Here is a 14,531-nt window from a genome sequence, read left to right as displayed (position 1 = left end):
CTCCGCTGCCGGTCCTGACCTCGCCCTGATTAGATACCCATTCCTACTGGTTGCCTCCTCTTTCGGAAATCCCGTTTTATGCGATGCCATGCTCAATAAAACCGTTCCATATGTGCATTATCCAGAACTAAAAACAGGGGCTTATCAAAGCCTTCGTGGACAAAGTGTGACAGAGAGGCTCTGAGCTGGCGGGTAATCCAACACTGATGTTATGGGATGGAAGGAAAACTCCCCCAAGATCTTTGAACCCAGTACATTCGGCAGGTCTTAGTCTTTCCAAGTGCTTTGAGCTTTTGCTCTTTAGGTCATGGTTTGATTATTCCAAAAAATAACTTAATACTGTATACATGTAAGAAGTCAGATAAATATGGGCAAAAGAAGGAAAAGGCCAGGGGTTTCAGGTTTGCGCCTCTTTATCTGGGTAGTTTTCTGAAGGTAAACATAGTTTTTTCTCTGTGATACAACCGAAAAATGATTGAAAATGACTACATGATTACTAATATGTGAGTCACTACTTATTACTGTGTCACTTATTGTAAATATTGTGGTTAGTGATCAATAAAAATGAATTGACCTAATCACAGATTCACTTCAGTTTAAGCTTTCGCGAAGAGGAGGAAGTCTAAAACGTCATAGTTCATAAAAACAACAAGCAGCAAAAGAACAGCTGAGATAAAGTAGTGACATGAAAACATGACTTCTAATGTTTCTCCCTCAGTCCTCCAGGTGTAACATGACGTCTGCTGGGACGTCTCCTGTCCGACAGATGAGTTAGCTCAGAATTAATGAGGGGTTTTCCCAGTAATCAGGATGTCTGACAGAAACTGGTCAGTTTACGGCCACATGCAGAGAGACAGCAGCTTTAGAGCTGTTATTGATATAAGCCGGCTGTTATCATAACACGCTTCCTCTTATGAATGTGTTTTTAATCATTATCAAGTTGAACTTTGACGTATGTGTAAATGCAGGGCCGGCTCTAGGCATAGGCGAACTAGACAGCCGCCTAGGGCGCTACGTCCCCGGGGGGGCGCCGCGGTCGTACAAGGGGCGCTACGATGCTCCGTGTTCCGTGTGCCCCGCTCTGCAGCGGTCTGATGCACAGCGGTCCTCGGTGCTCCTCGGCACAGATTGGTATCGTTCGGCATTGCTCCTCAGCCCCCCCCCCCCCCCCCCCCCCCGCTCAACAACTGTTGGACCGGTCGAAAAACACGCTCCCAAGGGGCGCTCGTCTCGGGCTCGCCTAGGGCGCCTCCGAAGCCCGGGCCGGCCCTGTGTAAATGTACAATTTCTTTTTAGTATTTTGCAGATTTTAAATAAATAAAGAAATAAATAAAGTGTTTTAAACCAATTCTGTTGATGTCAATCTATTAAAAAAGACAATTCTAAATATTAATGCTGTATTTCTCAACATTTATGTCCAATCTAGACCCTATTCATAATTACCGTATTATTTAGACTAGAAGTCACATATTTCTTAAAATGCATAATGAAGGGGAAAAGCAGTAATAAGTAACTATATTGTACCTGATGTGTTTATTTTTCCATGTCCAGATCTAACTGCACTGCTGATTATCCTGGTCCAGGGGCTGCTGTTCCAGAATCTTCAGTGAATTTGTTTCTCAGCTCTGCCAGTTAGTCTTCTTTGTTTCCCTCATCATGATAACAGTTTTTCTGCTTTTCTCCAGTCGCTCACAAATTTCTCACATACTCTGATCTGTTCTTGATGATCTTTTCAATTTTTCTACATCATATTTATTTAGTTTAAATTCCGATGCATTGTTTTTAGATTACCTTTACGTTGCTCTTTGTTAAATACAGTAATAACGGAACTTGTTCTGTGGTACTTCAGCATCATTCCACTGTCATACGGTGACATCTAGTGGCCCCAGGTGGTATTTACTTGCATGTTTTGATATAAAAGTTGCTTGTTAAAATAAGTGGCATGACCATCCAAACTTACACTCTTCAAAATATGGTAATCAGTTCAGAATTAACAAGATACAACAATTTTTTTGTGAAATAGTAACAGTAACAGTCTTCGCTAACACTTATGCTAACACATGACTCAGTGAGCATGACAGAAGGACGACAACAACTTTTCTACATGCAGAAAACTTGAGTGTAGCAGTAGGTTATTACTAAGATTGATCACAACATATGATGAAAAGCTCAGTTCAGCATCACCAGTAACCTGACTGGTTTTGCATGATATGCTTTTACATGCAGAGCAGCGGCTGTCCTCAGCCTCCAAAGCACCGGAACAACCTGTGGTTTATCATTTCAGTCGAGGGGACAAACAACCTGCCCGTCTCTGTCGGGCTGTTTACTGCGAGACTCATTTGTTTGGTCTTCCTCAGCTGAAGGAATGTTCGCTCTCAAAATGGAGCGAGAATAAATAAGCAGTTGTTTTTATGTGCTGGAATCAGAGCGAGTGTGAAGCCCGGCCAAGAGGTTCTGGAATCTTTTTTTTTTTTCTTCTTCTTCTTAGCTGAAGAAACTGATATGCTATCTGTACGAGCGGTCTGTGGAGGAATGTTTTGTGAATGTAAAGTGGCAACAGGGGCGGCTTAAACAAATCCACGCCGGGTCCAGGCAAAAGACAGACAACGTCCCGGCTGAGATAAGAGCCTAATCCTGCTCCTTCAGCCTAAACTGTGAGTGAGGGATCCAGACAGACTGGACTTAAACGCCCCTCCCAGATAAACTTCAATACCAGACTCTAAGCTTCCAATTCTTCTGATTGCTATTTAGAGGAACCAGTTTGACATTTGGTGCTGATTCTTGTCGAGACTCAGATGGGAAAGCTGATAAGGGGAAGATGAATGATGTGCTGACATGAAACAGAACAGAATCATGACTTACTGCACCCAGGGAGGGGCGAGACGTCTGATTGAGAGGTTTGTAATCACCACTTCTAGAGGGGAACAACACAACTGAATCTGTGAAGAAATCTCTATGAAAACATTGTTTTCAGGATTCCTGCCAGCACTTGAAATGTCATCATGAAAACGGCGTCTAAATCTAATTCTTCCAAACTCCACTTTTCCTGAAAGTCAAATAGAATTTGAAGTAACTGATGATCAGAATTAGAGTAATTGTTAATGACTAAGTTGTGTGTGTGTGTGTGTGTGTGTGTGTGTGTGATGAGAGGAACAGATGGATACAAAGGAATGAAATGTCCTGTAATGTAACGTTGGTGTGAGGTTGATAGAACTGTTTACATACAAAGTGGAGTGTGTGTGTGAGAGAGTTTAGAAGTCTGGCGGTTTTCCCCATAAACTGTGTGTGTGATGTGTTTGTCAGGGTGGACGAACCTGTCCGATCTGTCGGGAGCAGAGCTTTGTGGCGCCAACCAGAGGGAGAGAGAGTGAAGAGCTCTATGGTTGGTTTCCTTTTAGTGACTTCAGCCCTGCAGAAAACAAACTTTTCAGAATGTTTTAGTTCAGCGATATTAGTGGTGTAGTTAGCAGCCTTTCTTCACTCAGCTCCAGTGTTTTAGGATATATACTAACCTATAATGTTACTCGCTAAAGTTTCATATTCAGCAGCTGAAAAATTAACTTTTACAGTCACAGTACACGATAGACAGTTTTTACTGAGCCGACAGGCATCTATCGAGGATTCCTGCTAAGATAAACTGAACAAGCGTTGTAGATTCAATCTCTTTTTTACAATCTTGCTTGGTAAATAAAAAAACAGAAAGGTGTACGGAGCTCCGCAGAGCCGCTGAGCGACGTGGAGGGACCGGAGCGGTCCCGGCTCTTCACCCCGCCGAAGCAACGCGGAGACGTCGGTTTCAGCGGCAGGTCTCGTCGCGTGATGAGGGCGCTCTGTACACGGCTCTGGAGCCGTGCCATCCAGTAATCATCGCCAGTCTTCTTCAGATCTGTCAGAGCCATGAGGGCCATGTGGGAAACTGCAGAGATGAGTTATTCCACGATGAGACGCCTTTTCATGTCGCACTGAAACACGATGTTCTTACAAAAGGAATACACTATCCATCTCGCTGCGGTTTCCCAAGCGCCTGAAACTCCCTCGGGAGCCAGTAATATTGTCAAAACTGAGTCTACCACCCCCCTCCCTCCTCGCCCCCTTTCTCCCTCTAAAATGATTTATACATCAATGGCGCGGTTTGTTTTTCTTACAAACACCAGTGACTGATTCTGTTTTTCACGAATGGAGTCGGAGTTTTGCGGCCCCGGCGCCCGGAGTCAATGAGTAACTTTAAAAGGCCGTTTGGAAAAGCTCTCGGGGCGACCTCACGGGCGGGTCGGGAACCAACAAGGCCTGACAGATGGTGCGAGCCAAACAAGCGCCCGGGCCCCGTCGGCCTGTTTTGACAGAGAACAGCAGCTCAACCGTCACAACATCCTCGCAGGCGTAAACATGTGCGATGGGTAGCGATTGCACAACGCAGGTGTCTGCGCCGCCACGGCTGAGGTGATCTCCCGGCGCGCCGCACGCATGACACTCCCGGGTGAGCGCTGGCACGTCGCGCCACATCAGCGGCTTCGCGCTCAACACAATTGATAATCAAACGCGGGGAGGCGGAGGGAAGATCTCCAGCGGAGATAACGGCGGGCCAAAATATTTGCCGTTGCCGAGAAGATCCCTATCACAGATGGCCGTGTGTAAATGAAGAAAAGCCAATAAATGTTTTGCTTTTCTTCTCACAGCTGCCTGGCATGGATCCCCAGAGGGAGGTTGGAAACAGGATGTGGGTCAGTGGAGTCTGGATTTACCCCAAAGCAAAACTGCACGAGGAAGAAGAAGAAAAAAAAAAAATATGAAAAAACAATGACTTAAATCTGAAGTCAAATACAGCAGCTAATTAAAACTGGCCAGACAAGCACACAGACTCATAACTTTAACCTTTGTGGCTTGAGCCTCATTAGAAAAGAGAGGGAAATATTAATTTCTATTACAGTTTGTACTGGTTGGCATTACTGTTGTAGCTGCTTGGATTATTATGAGTCCTTTGAGGAAGTGTGCTCTGTGGACCGTGACGGGACCGTGCACTTTCTTTATTATCGTGTAGATGCAGCTCATGGTTTCACTAATTCATGACCACTTTGACATAAATGCATGATTTTTACACAGGAAAAGGACAGGCCTGGGATAGAAAACAAACAACTCGTCACAGAAGGAGAAAAGTATGAAAGAAATCAGTTGTTTATGGAGAGTTTTTTTGCAAGTCACTGATAACTTCGACTTTAATACAGTTACTGCTCCTTTCAAAATTTAGTGAATTAAAAAGCTGTAATAGTGCTGCTGTGAGAGCCACAGCTGTGAGGGAAGGGAAAGAAATAAATGAAAACAAATAAAACTGAAAAAAGAGGAGAAAAGAAATAGAAAAACAAAAAGGCTGTAAAAGGTTAATTAGGTGAATGAATTAAAAAGAAGTGAAAGTGTCTCAACAAAAGGTTAAAGTTTCTATTATCTTTGTTCAGTGTAAACCAATGTACCCTAAAATAAGCAAATCTCCTACACTCATCCTCTTGCAATGCAAGTTTTTCACCAGAAGGTGGTGCGATGAGTCGCCCAACGAAGCATTTGGGCAGATTCCTAACACAACGCTGGCTGAAGCTCACGACATACAGGTGTTTTAAGCAGGTTGAAACCCTTTTCTACTGGACTCAATCTGGAAGAACAATGAGAACCAAAGACTGAAACAGCCAAATTAATGACAGACTGACACTTAAATGACCCAACACTGCCATCTACTGTTCAAAAGGGTCATGGCTTAAAGCTCACTCAGTGTCCCTTTAATGCAACTGCCATAAAACAAGATTTAAAACACTGTATGCTATGAAATACAAACACACACACAGTTTATATATGGGTGTGTTTAATTACATTGTGCGCTCATGCTGACAGTGTTTACAGTGACCACACTGACTGTCTGCACAGGCTCGCTTATAAATCCCATCCCTCATGACAAACTTGTATACCTCTAATGAAATATTCACTTTAGCGAGTGCGATGAGGCGTCCTCTCACGCTGCTCGCACATGCATGCAGATTCCTGCGTCCCGCTCTGGCATTTGAACTGCACATGGCGCCGATTAACCCACATCAATACATCTTCATTTAAATGTGACAAGCAGCGCCAAAAATTCAAACTATTTTTTTTTTCAGATGTTGACAGAACCACAAACTGAACTACAGTCATGAAGCCCAGCAGTTTGTTCCGTCACATAGAGGTTGGATCAGTCTGGCCACCTAGAGGATGAGCGACAGCGCTCCAGCTCACCCTCACATGCTGAATCAGAGGAGCAGTCATGTGTTTCTACCTGGAACATGGCTGCATTGGATCATTTATAAAGCTCTCACCATTTTTTGTTCAGATGAACCAGCATAATGGATTCGTTACGGAGGTTTCCAAGGCACAAGTGTGCAATATTAGGAACAGATGAGTCGCTCGGCAGGGGGTGGAGGGGAGGAAGGCCCTTGAAAATCTCCAATCAAAAGTTCCTCCCTGAAGTCGACAAAGCACTGCTGAGTTTCTGGAAGCTCTTTTCCCACAAGGTCCATAAATTACAATTTAAAACACATTTGGCACATCTTATATCTCTGACTTATTAAAGAAAAACGTTGAGGAAAAACGTTTAAAAGATAAACTGCAAATATTTGCCAGATGAAACTTTTCAGGGTTTAATGACTGACATGTCTGCTTGTTTGGCTCATCTCTTGGATCTACGACAATACAGAATCACTAGATCACTATGAATAGATTTACATAATTATAAAGTATACTGTTTTGATTACTGATTTCTGAGGCCATGTTTACAAGACATTTATTCAAATACAAATGCCAAACTTCTGTTGCATTTAGAACTCTGCTTCCATGACAACGGAGTCCAAGGTGGAACTTTTCAGAAATGGCTTGACGCCAACATTCTTAATGCTTCTTGTTTGTTTGCTCTCTCTATGTGTGATTTAACTACAAACACAAGAACAGCTCCCACTAGTGGCCCTGCAGGAAAACTACCATTGTTTACTGTGCCATGTAAATGCAAAACTTTTCTTTCTAAGAGATAAAAGATTTGAAAGAGGCGCTTGTGAGTCCTCATCATTCAATATAAAATGATTTCAAAAACTCTGCTGGAAATGCTTCATGATTTGTTATTACTTTGTTTGGTAAATGGGCCTTCCATTTCCCTACCAGGTGTGTAAAACATAAGGCTCAGGAGTCAAAATCGGCCTTAAAACCACCAAACAAATAGTAAACATTTCACAGAAAATTAATTTGTTTTGACACAAAAAAAAAAATCTTAAGACTAACAGACAAAACAAAACACTGACACCCAAACTAGGTACGTATTAACATGAATGCTAGTTACCTCACTGCCATGCAGCCAGTGTGTGTTTGTAAAATCATGCAGAATGCAGCAGATAAAGAAAAAGCTTTTTTAGGCATTTGACTGTATTTTGTACCAAAGCTTATCATTGCAATCATCCTAATGTTGAGACTGATGTTCTGCAGCATTTGTTTGTTTTTGTAAAAATATCATGAACACTCAGAGCCGCAACAACAACAAAGAATAATTATGTTTACATTGAAAGGTTTTCATGGCAATACTTCACCAGTCCAACCCCTGAACAAAAATATTTCAGCCTCCTGCTTTGCAGAATCAGCCATATATTCACCATTTGCACATATTTATTCACTAAACAGTAACAGTTGACGGGAAAGTTGCACTTTTGGAAGAAATTTGGGGTTTAGTCTGTAGTTTACAGACTAAACCCCAGTCTTTCTTCAAGGATATTATGAAGCATGGAAACCGTGGAAATGGGAGATAAAGCTGAGGTTTTGGTTCACATCTGTTGTTACTGCCCTAATTTTTATTTCAAAATAAACAGCAACCAATGTTAGAGCTGAGGAATGTGATCGAAAGCTTCTTGGGGATCTGTTACCTCACCCACCATACAGTAACAGTAAAAAAAAATGTATCATCTTGACGTTTGCATGAATTTCGCATAAAAGATCTTCATAATGTTCAGCCAACTGTAAAATCATAGATCTGCAGGAAAACTCTGGAAATTCACCAGACCAGATTCAAACCTCGGGTTGGGCGACGCCGGGTATACATGCTTCCAGAATAATGATGATTAGTGTAACGGTAGCTTGTCTATAGGAGGCTGTCGGTATGTGCTGCGTGACTTTTTGCTTTGATCTGTGTAAGAATGAAGCTGTGGTGACTGAGGAGGCTTTACCATTCAATCCCCTCATACGTACAGCAGGGTCAAACTTCACCCACTGGAGCCAGAGGGAACGATTTATGGCAGACTCTAATGGTGGTTATTCTGAAAGAAGCTACAAAAAAAAAAAAAAAAAAATAGGGGGAAGCAGGAGACAAAGTATAACGAGGGACAAACTCTGTCAGGGGGCAAATTTGGGTTGAGGATGGGAAAAGGCTTGTTGGCTATGAAATGACAATAAGACTAATCCTGAAAAGTATCTTTGGCACTTGGAACAACTCCAACAACAACTTCATATCAAAGCTAATGGAAAAGGTGGCATCGTGGCTGTACCTTGAGGAATTGAGGAGCTACATGATGGAAGTGGTCCTCAGCAGCCAAAATCAATGGGACACGCATGAACCAACAACCAAGCCATCGGCTGTAGTGGGAAAACATAACATCCAACGGCTTCAAGCAGAAGACGATATTCACCAGCAAACTGGTTGACATGCCGAAAAGTTTAGGACAAAGGAGACCAAAATTAGAGGTCGATGAAGCCCCGTTTCAAGTAAAACGCATCGAAGCACATCAGCAGTAGCAGAGGCAGGCTGCTGTTTATCTTCCTCTTGCCGTTGTCCATCAGTCTCCCCTCGCTGCCTCACCTTCCCCGCTGCAGAGTTCAGTCATCTTACGATCCGATCCCGGTGAATGAAGAAATGGCTGCAGCGGGCCGACTCGGCAGCATGTTGACAGACATTTTAGACACAGTTATGTGATGTTTCCTCAAGCTAAACACAGAGATTTATGCAATTGTGCACGGCTGCACATTGATCAGGCTAAAAATGGGCATTCTACGCACTAGAATGCCCAGTTAACAGACGGAAAATGAAACAGGAGTTTTGAATTTTCACTTAAAAATGTTCTTGTATAATGTGGGACGTGATTTTCGTCTGTCCCAGACGAAAGATAACAGTCATGGGAGAATTGTGGCGATATCCTTGGTCCTGGCTCTTGCAAATTTGGCATGTGTTCATGCTTCGCTACCTTCTTTTTCATGAATGAATGATGGTCTTGCTGTAGGACGTCAGCTCATGTACATCGTAGGCTCCGATTAAACTTGTGTTTTTTTTTATCATGCAACCTGCACACAGTGTGGCTCGCTGTGAACCTATAAGACTTTACATGAACCAGACGGACAGAAACGAGACTCAATATGAATGTGAAGTTTAGATGTGAAAATAATCACCTGTTTGCTGACATGAAATTAAATTAGATCCTCCTTATTGATCCCCAAAGGGGAAATTCAGGTGTTACAAAAATCAACGTTGACTCGGTGTGGCAGTGTCACTGTACCAGTATCTTCTGGCTGCCCCCAAGCGTCTAAAATAAAACCGTGTCAGCACGTGTTTCCAGCCGACGCAGTTATTCGGTGTACAATCTGTGGTGTTGGAGAAGCCGTTCTGTTCTCAACACCTGAGGCGGGGTGACAGCAGGACCGGAGCTGCAGATAAAAGCTGCTACGCTGAAAGCTTGTTGATAATGAGACCGGCGGCCATGAACCAGGAAAGCCGCGGCTTCAGTGTTGACAGTCACGGACAGGCATGGTTTTGCACTCGCGTCGCGCTCGATAATGGAGCAGGAGCACAATACCAACACAGCCGCTTTTACTTTCCAACTGAATAAACGGTGATGGTGGTGAATAAACGGTCAAAGGCAAACCGGGAGCGGATTCCTTATCAGCGGCTCCGGTTGACCCGGGACGGGTTTCATGAGTTCCTGCAGAAAGTGAAGCCAGATTTCAGCTCATCCGAAACAGACGACCTGACGGCGGGAGAGGAAGTCGCTTTTCTGAGCCACTCGTCCCCCGCCAACTCTCCAGGCTCTCTCTCTCTCTCTCTCTCTCTGCTCGGCGGCCATTCCGCCTCCATCGGTGTCAGATCGCATGTAGGCTGGCGGTTCGTCCTCTCTGACAGGGCGCATGCAGATGCGCTTCAGTTTTAGCTCCGGCATGCAACTTTAATGCGTCTTCAGCAAATATAGACAATTCTGAATATAGTTACTGAGCACTGTCAACATTCCAGGGCTTTTTATTACACAAGACTGCGAGCAGCTCATTAGAGGACTCATATTTGAATATGCTAATGCGTGTGAATGTGAGGAGACGGATGCTGAATATAAACAGTGCCTGCAAGTTTCTTTTGTTAGACTACAACTAAAACAGTATCCCTCCCTCCTGACTGTACATTTCAGTTTGCTCCACATTTGACTCCTCTCCCAGGTGTGCAATGCAGAAACGTTCAAAATAGGCCATCAGAAGATTAATCTTTCATTGAGAATTTCCAGAGCAAAGTGCTCGTTCAGGCAGCTCAGAAGGCTGCACTTATAACGCTTTGAGAAATATAGAGGACTAACAAGGCGTGACCTTTTCTCTTTATGAGTGATTTAGATTGAATCCTAATGAAGGCTGTGCTCACAAGGAAAATGAGAAGCATTTATTGTTCCTTCGCTTAGAGTCCCTAATCAACCCGTGTTTACGTTCCCTGAGAAGCAGCCTCTCGTGGCCGTGCAAATAATTACGGGAGTCTTTTCATGGGCGAATGTGGAAGCGATCCGATAAGGATGTATTCAGACTCAACACGGTGAAACAATGTCATCTGAAGACATCTGAATGAATAGGAACGCAAGAAAAACACTGGGGAAACAGTTTGATGCTGCAAATGTTGAGAGAAGTGAGAAAAATCCGTTTTTTGATCAGCCTCTGTGCGTGCACTGTGGCTGCGGTGCACATGCACAGTGGCAGCATTTACAGTTCCAGTTGCATTCACACCGGCAGAAAAGCCAAAACTCTCGTGAACCGGCAGCGGTCTGAAGGCTTTGTGGACACAACACCGAAACCTCGCTGCTGTGAAATCGACCCCCAGATGCAGAATAAGTCATCATGGCGGAAGACGATGTTATTTCCGCCGCAACGGAGAAAATGAAAGTGTTTATTTATGAAAATAAGATTGAGCAAAAAGGAGCAGCAGATAATTCTGTTAAAGATTGGAGAAACACATTTTGTTATTTCCTAAATTAACTATTTATCAAAAAAAATATAGAAGATTAGTCTGAATCCCGAATAAAAGCGCGTGTCAGAGAGAAAGCAGAGGGATTAGTTTGTCTATTGACAATCAGAGCCGGTAAGCATGCCCACCTCATTTCTCCAAGAATAATTAAAACCATTCATCCAGACATCAGCCGCGTCTCCTGGGAGTTCCTCGGGACCATTTCAGAGAAGTGATTAGTTAAATGAGAAGCGTACATCAAGTGACAAGTACGAGGATTTGGAAAGCAAGAATAATGGAGCGACAGTGTCTGCGGACGGCGACGGAAACAAACAGGCTGATTGGAAGAGCGGGAGCAGCTATTCCTGTAAGGAGAGGGGCTCGCTGAGGGATAACTCGATATACACGGAAACAAGGCAATGGTCTGTGTAAGCAACATTAGGAGCTAATCGGAAACAAGCCCTTTCTAATTAGCCATTACCAAAATAACAGACTGAGGTCATAGTTATTGCTTTCCCTCATGAAGAACACTCCGACGGCTCTGACTCCGTTTCAACTCCTACTCAAATGAAGTATTTTTAGATTTTCACTCGGCTAATCAAGCTTTTCTTTTTTTTGCTTTAATTTAATTTTCTCTGATGTTCCTGACTGTCATGTGAGACCAAGGAGCACAGAACAGAAAGGCAATGTATGGTCTTTGTTGGGTGTGTGTGTGTGTGTGTGTGTGTGTGTGTGTGTGTGTGTGTTTCACAGTTGTGGCATGTGTCTGTTCAGATAAAACTCCTCAAACAAGAAATATTTTCTCTATCAGTTCTTGTGCGCAAACCGCACGATTTTCAGCCAAACCTAAACCTTTTTATTAAACCAACAACATACTGCAGTTTTGTACATTCTGTCAAAATGAAGTCCAGAGACTCAGCCGTTTGCTTTGCCTGGTCATGTAAAGTCAACAGTATTTATATTGTCTGTGTTGAACGATGACCAAAAATAAACCACTCGTCCATTTTAAATGTAATAAAGCCAAGAATGTAATACTTTCCAATAGTGTAATGATATTTTTGAGCTACTATACTAATTACATTTTCCCACTAATCTAAAAAGTTTTACATGAAGGATTAAAAAAAGAATAAAGGAAATCTCAGTAAATGAGAGTGTTTCTTGCAGTGAATCAAGCGACCTTGTTTGAGACCATCACAATATTTAATTAACACTTGCTTGATGAGGTTTTGCCTGTTTGTGAACAAAAGCCTCACAAATGGCAAATAGTCCACACAAATCCTTGATTTTACAAGAGATATAACAGGCAGATGGAAGGAATCAGATTCATTATGGAACAGAGAATTCTGTTTTAATTTATGTGTCATAAACATCACGAATGAAGTTGAGGGACAAAAACTCACTGAAATCACACAGTAGCAAAAGCTCTTTCCTTCAAGCCATCAACTTTCGCACATTTATTCATAAAATAGAAAGACTTTTGGGATCTTCCATGTGCAATATTCTGATCTTGTGGCTTTCCTGTGTCGTTAATTCCGAAAACGGCTCACACTCCCCTCAGTGTCCCAGTTCAGATGCCTGAGAGGCAAATACCTGGACTCCATTTGGTCCAGAGGAGTCTTCAGCTGCCGCTGCTCTACCTGGACGGATCAGATGGGAATGGAGATACCGTATCTGCTTATATTCTTTGGAGCAGCGTGAAAACAAACACAACTCCACCGCACAGCTGAAGGCAGCCTTCATGTAAACGCTGTCCATGGAAAAAGAGGAGGGAAGAAAAAAAAGACCAAGAGAGGAGGAAGGAGGGAAAACAAACAACCTGTGCTCCTTTTTATTTGGCTATTTTCGATGCTCCGCTGTGGATCACAATGCGAGATAAATCTCACAAAGGGAGCGGTGTGTGGGCCGGGCCCCAGAATAACACGCCGTCGCTTTGGTTTAAAAATATTATGTGAAAAAATATGTTAATTCTCTGTACAAAAAAACCCCCAAAAAAACACAAGTATCCTATTTAGCATTCCAGCTTCTGACCTACTTGTTACACACAAACGAGCATGGCTGGGATAACTTCTGTAATTTGCGGGAGATTGTGAAAATATTAACCTTGAGGCTGTCCCGGTTTGCGTCTCACAACACGTGTTTGGCGCTTCTCTTCTGGCTCCCGTAGCAAAATGTAAAGTGGTTCATTCTCCTGGAAGCGCATGTGCTGACATTCAGGCTGCTCTGAGTCAAATTAATTTGGGATCACTATCAGAATTAAACATTCAAACTGATAATGCAGGATAATTAAATACTGCCATTCTTTATTTTGCTCTTGAAGTTGGTTTGCTATTGGAGTTTCTAATGACTGTGAAACAGACTTCAACACAACAGGCAGTGAAGCTAAATGAGACTGATCTTATTCACTGAAGGAGATCCACGAAACACTGAGAAACATCTAGCTTCACATATTTAGAACAGTTCTTGATATCTGGAGAGAATACTGAGAAACACGCGCAGGGTTTTTCATCTTTCATCATATTTTTGCTCATAATTCCTTGCATGTGCTGCTTTAATAAGTGCTACATGGATGTGAATAATATCTTAGAGACTCCAGCTTTCTGCTTTTTTACTTTTAAATTCTTTAAAAATTCAGCTGTGATGGAGTGAAGAGATCAAAACACACTATTTTTTGTTCCCCTGGATGCATAATTAATGTGCACTTTATTGCCATTAGTCCATGTTCGGATTGAATAATTCCAGTAAATCCATCTTAGTTTTGTATTTCAGTCAGGTTTAACATTTTAGAGGTGCGCGTGCTGCATGTGATTTGATGGTTTTTAAGTGGGCCTTGGCGTTCTTCAGTTTGGGTAATTGTTGATCTCGAAGCACTAAATTCAGTCTGAATGCAAAATGTTCAACCTCATTACCGCTTTTGGGTTGTGCTAACGCTGAGCTTTCATCCAGTTTCTTCTCCATCCACTCATCCATCTTCTTCACTGCTTCATCGAACTGTGGGGGAAACTGGAGGCGATCCCGGCTGACTCTCGGTGAGGACGGGGTGAGTCCCGGACTGGTCGTCAGTCCATCGCGGGGAGACTCAAATCAATGAAATGACAGGTAATCAGGGCGCCATCTGTCAAAGATGCTGCTCATCTCTCCTCATCGGGTCACGATCCAGTCCTTCCTCAACTTCATTTATAAATTTTTCTTAAGTTGCAATCAATTTTTTTAAATAGTCTTGAATAATTAGCTTTACCATTTAAATTATTGTGTTTTTATCATAATTTCATCTTAAAACATCCTGCTGCAGTTTCTCTTTCATGCT

The sequence above is a fragment of the Salarias fasciatus genome, chromosome 5 (genome assembly GCF_902148845.1).
Source record: "Salarias fasciatus chromosome 5, fSalaFa1.1, whole genome shotgun sequence".
NCBI classification, from domain to species: domain Eukaryota; kingdom Metazoa; phylum Chordata; class Actinopteri; order Blenniiformes; family Blenniidae; genus Salarias; species Salarias fasciatus.
The sequence above is the reverse complement of the archived record's forward strand: the minus strand, read 5'-3'. Positions refer to the sequence as shown.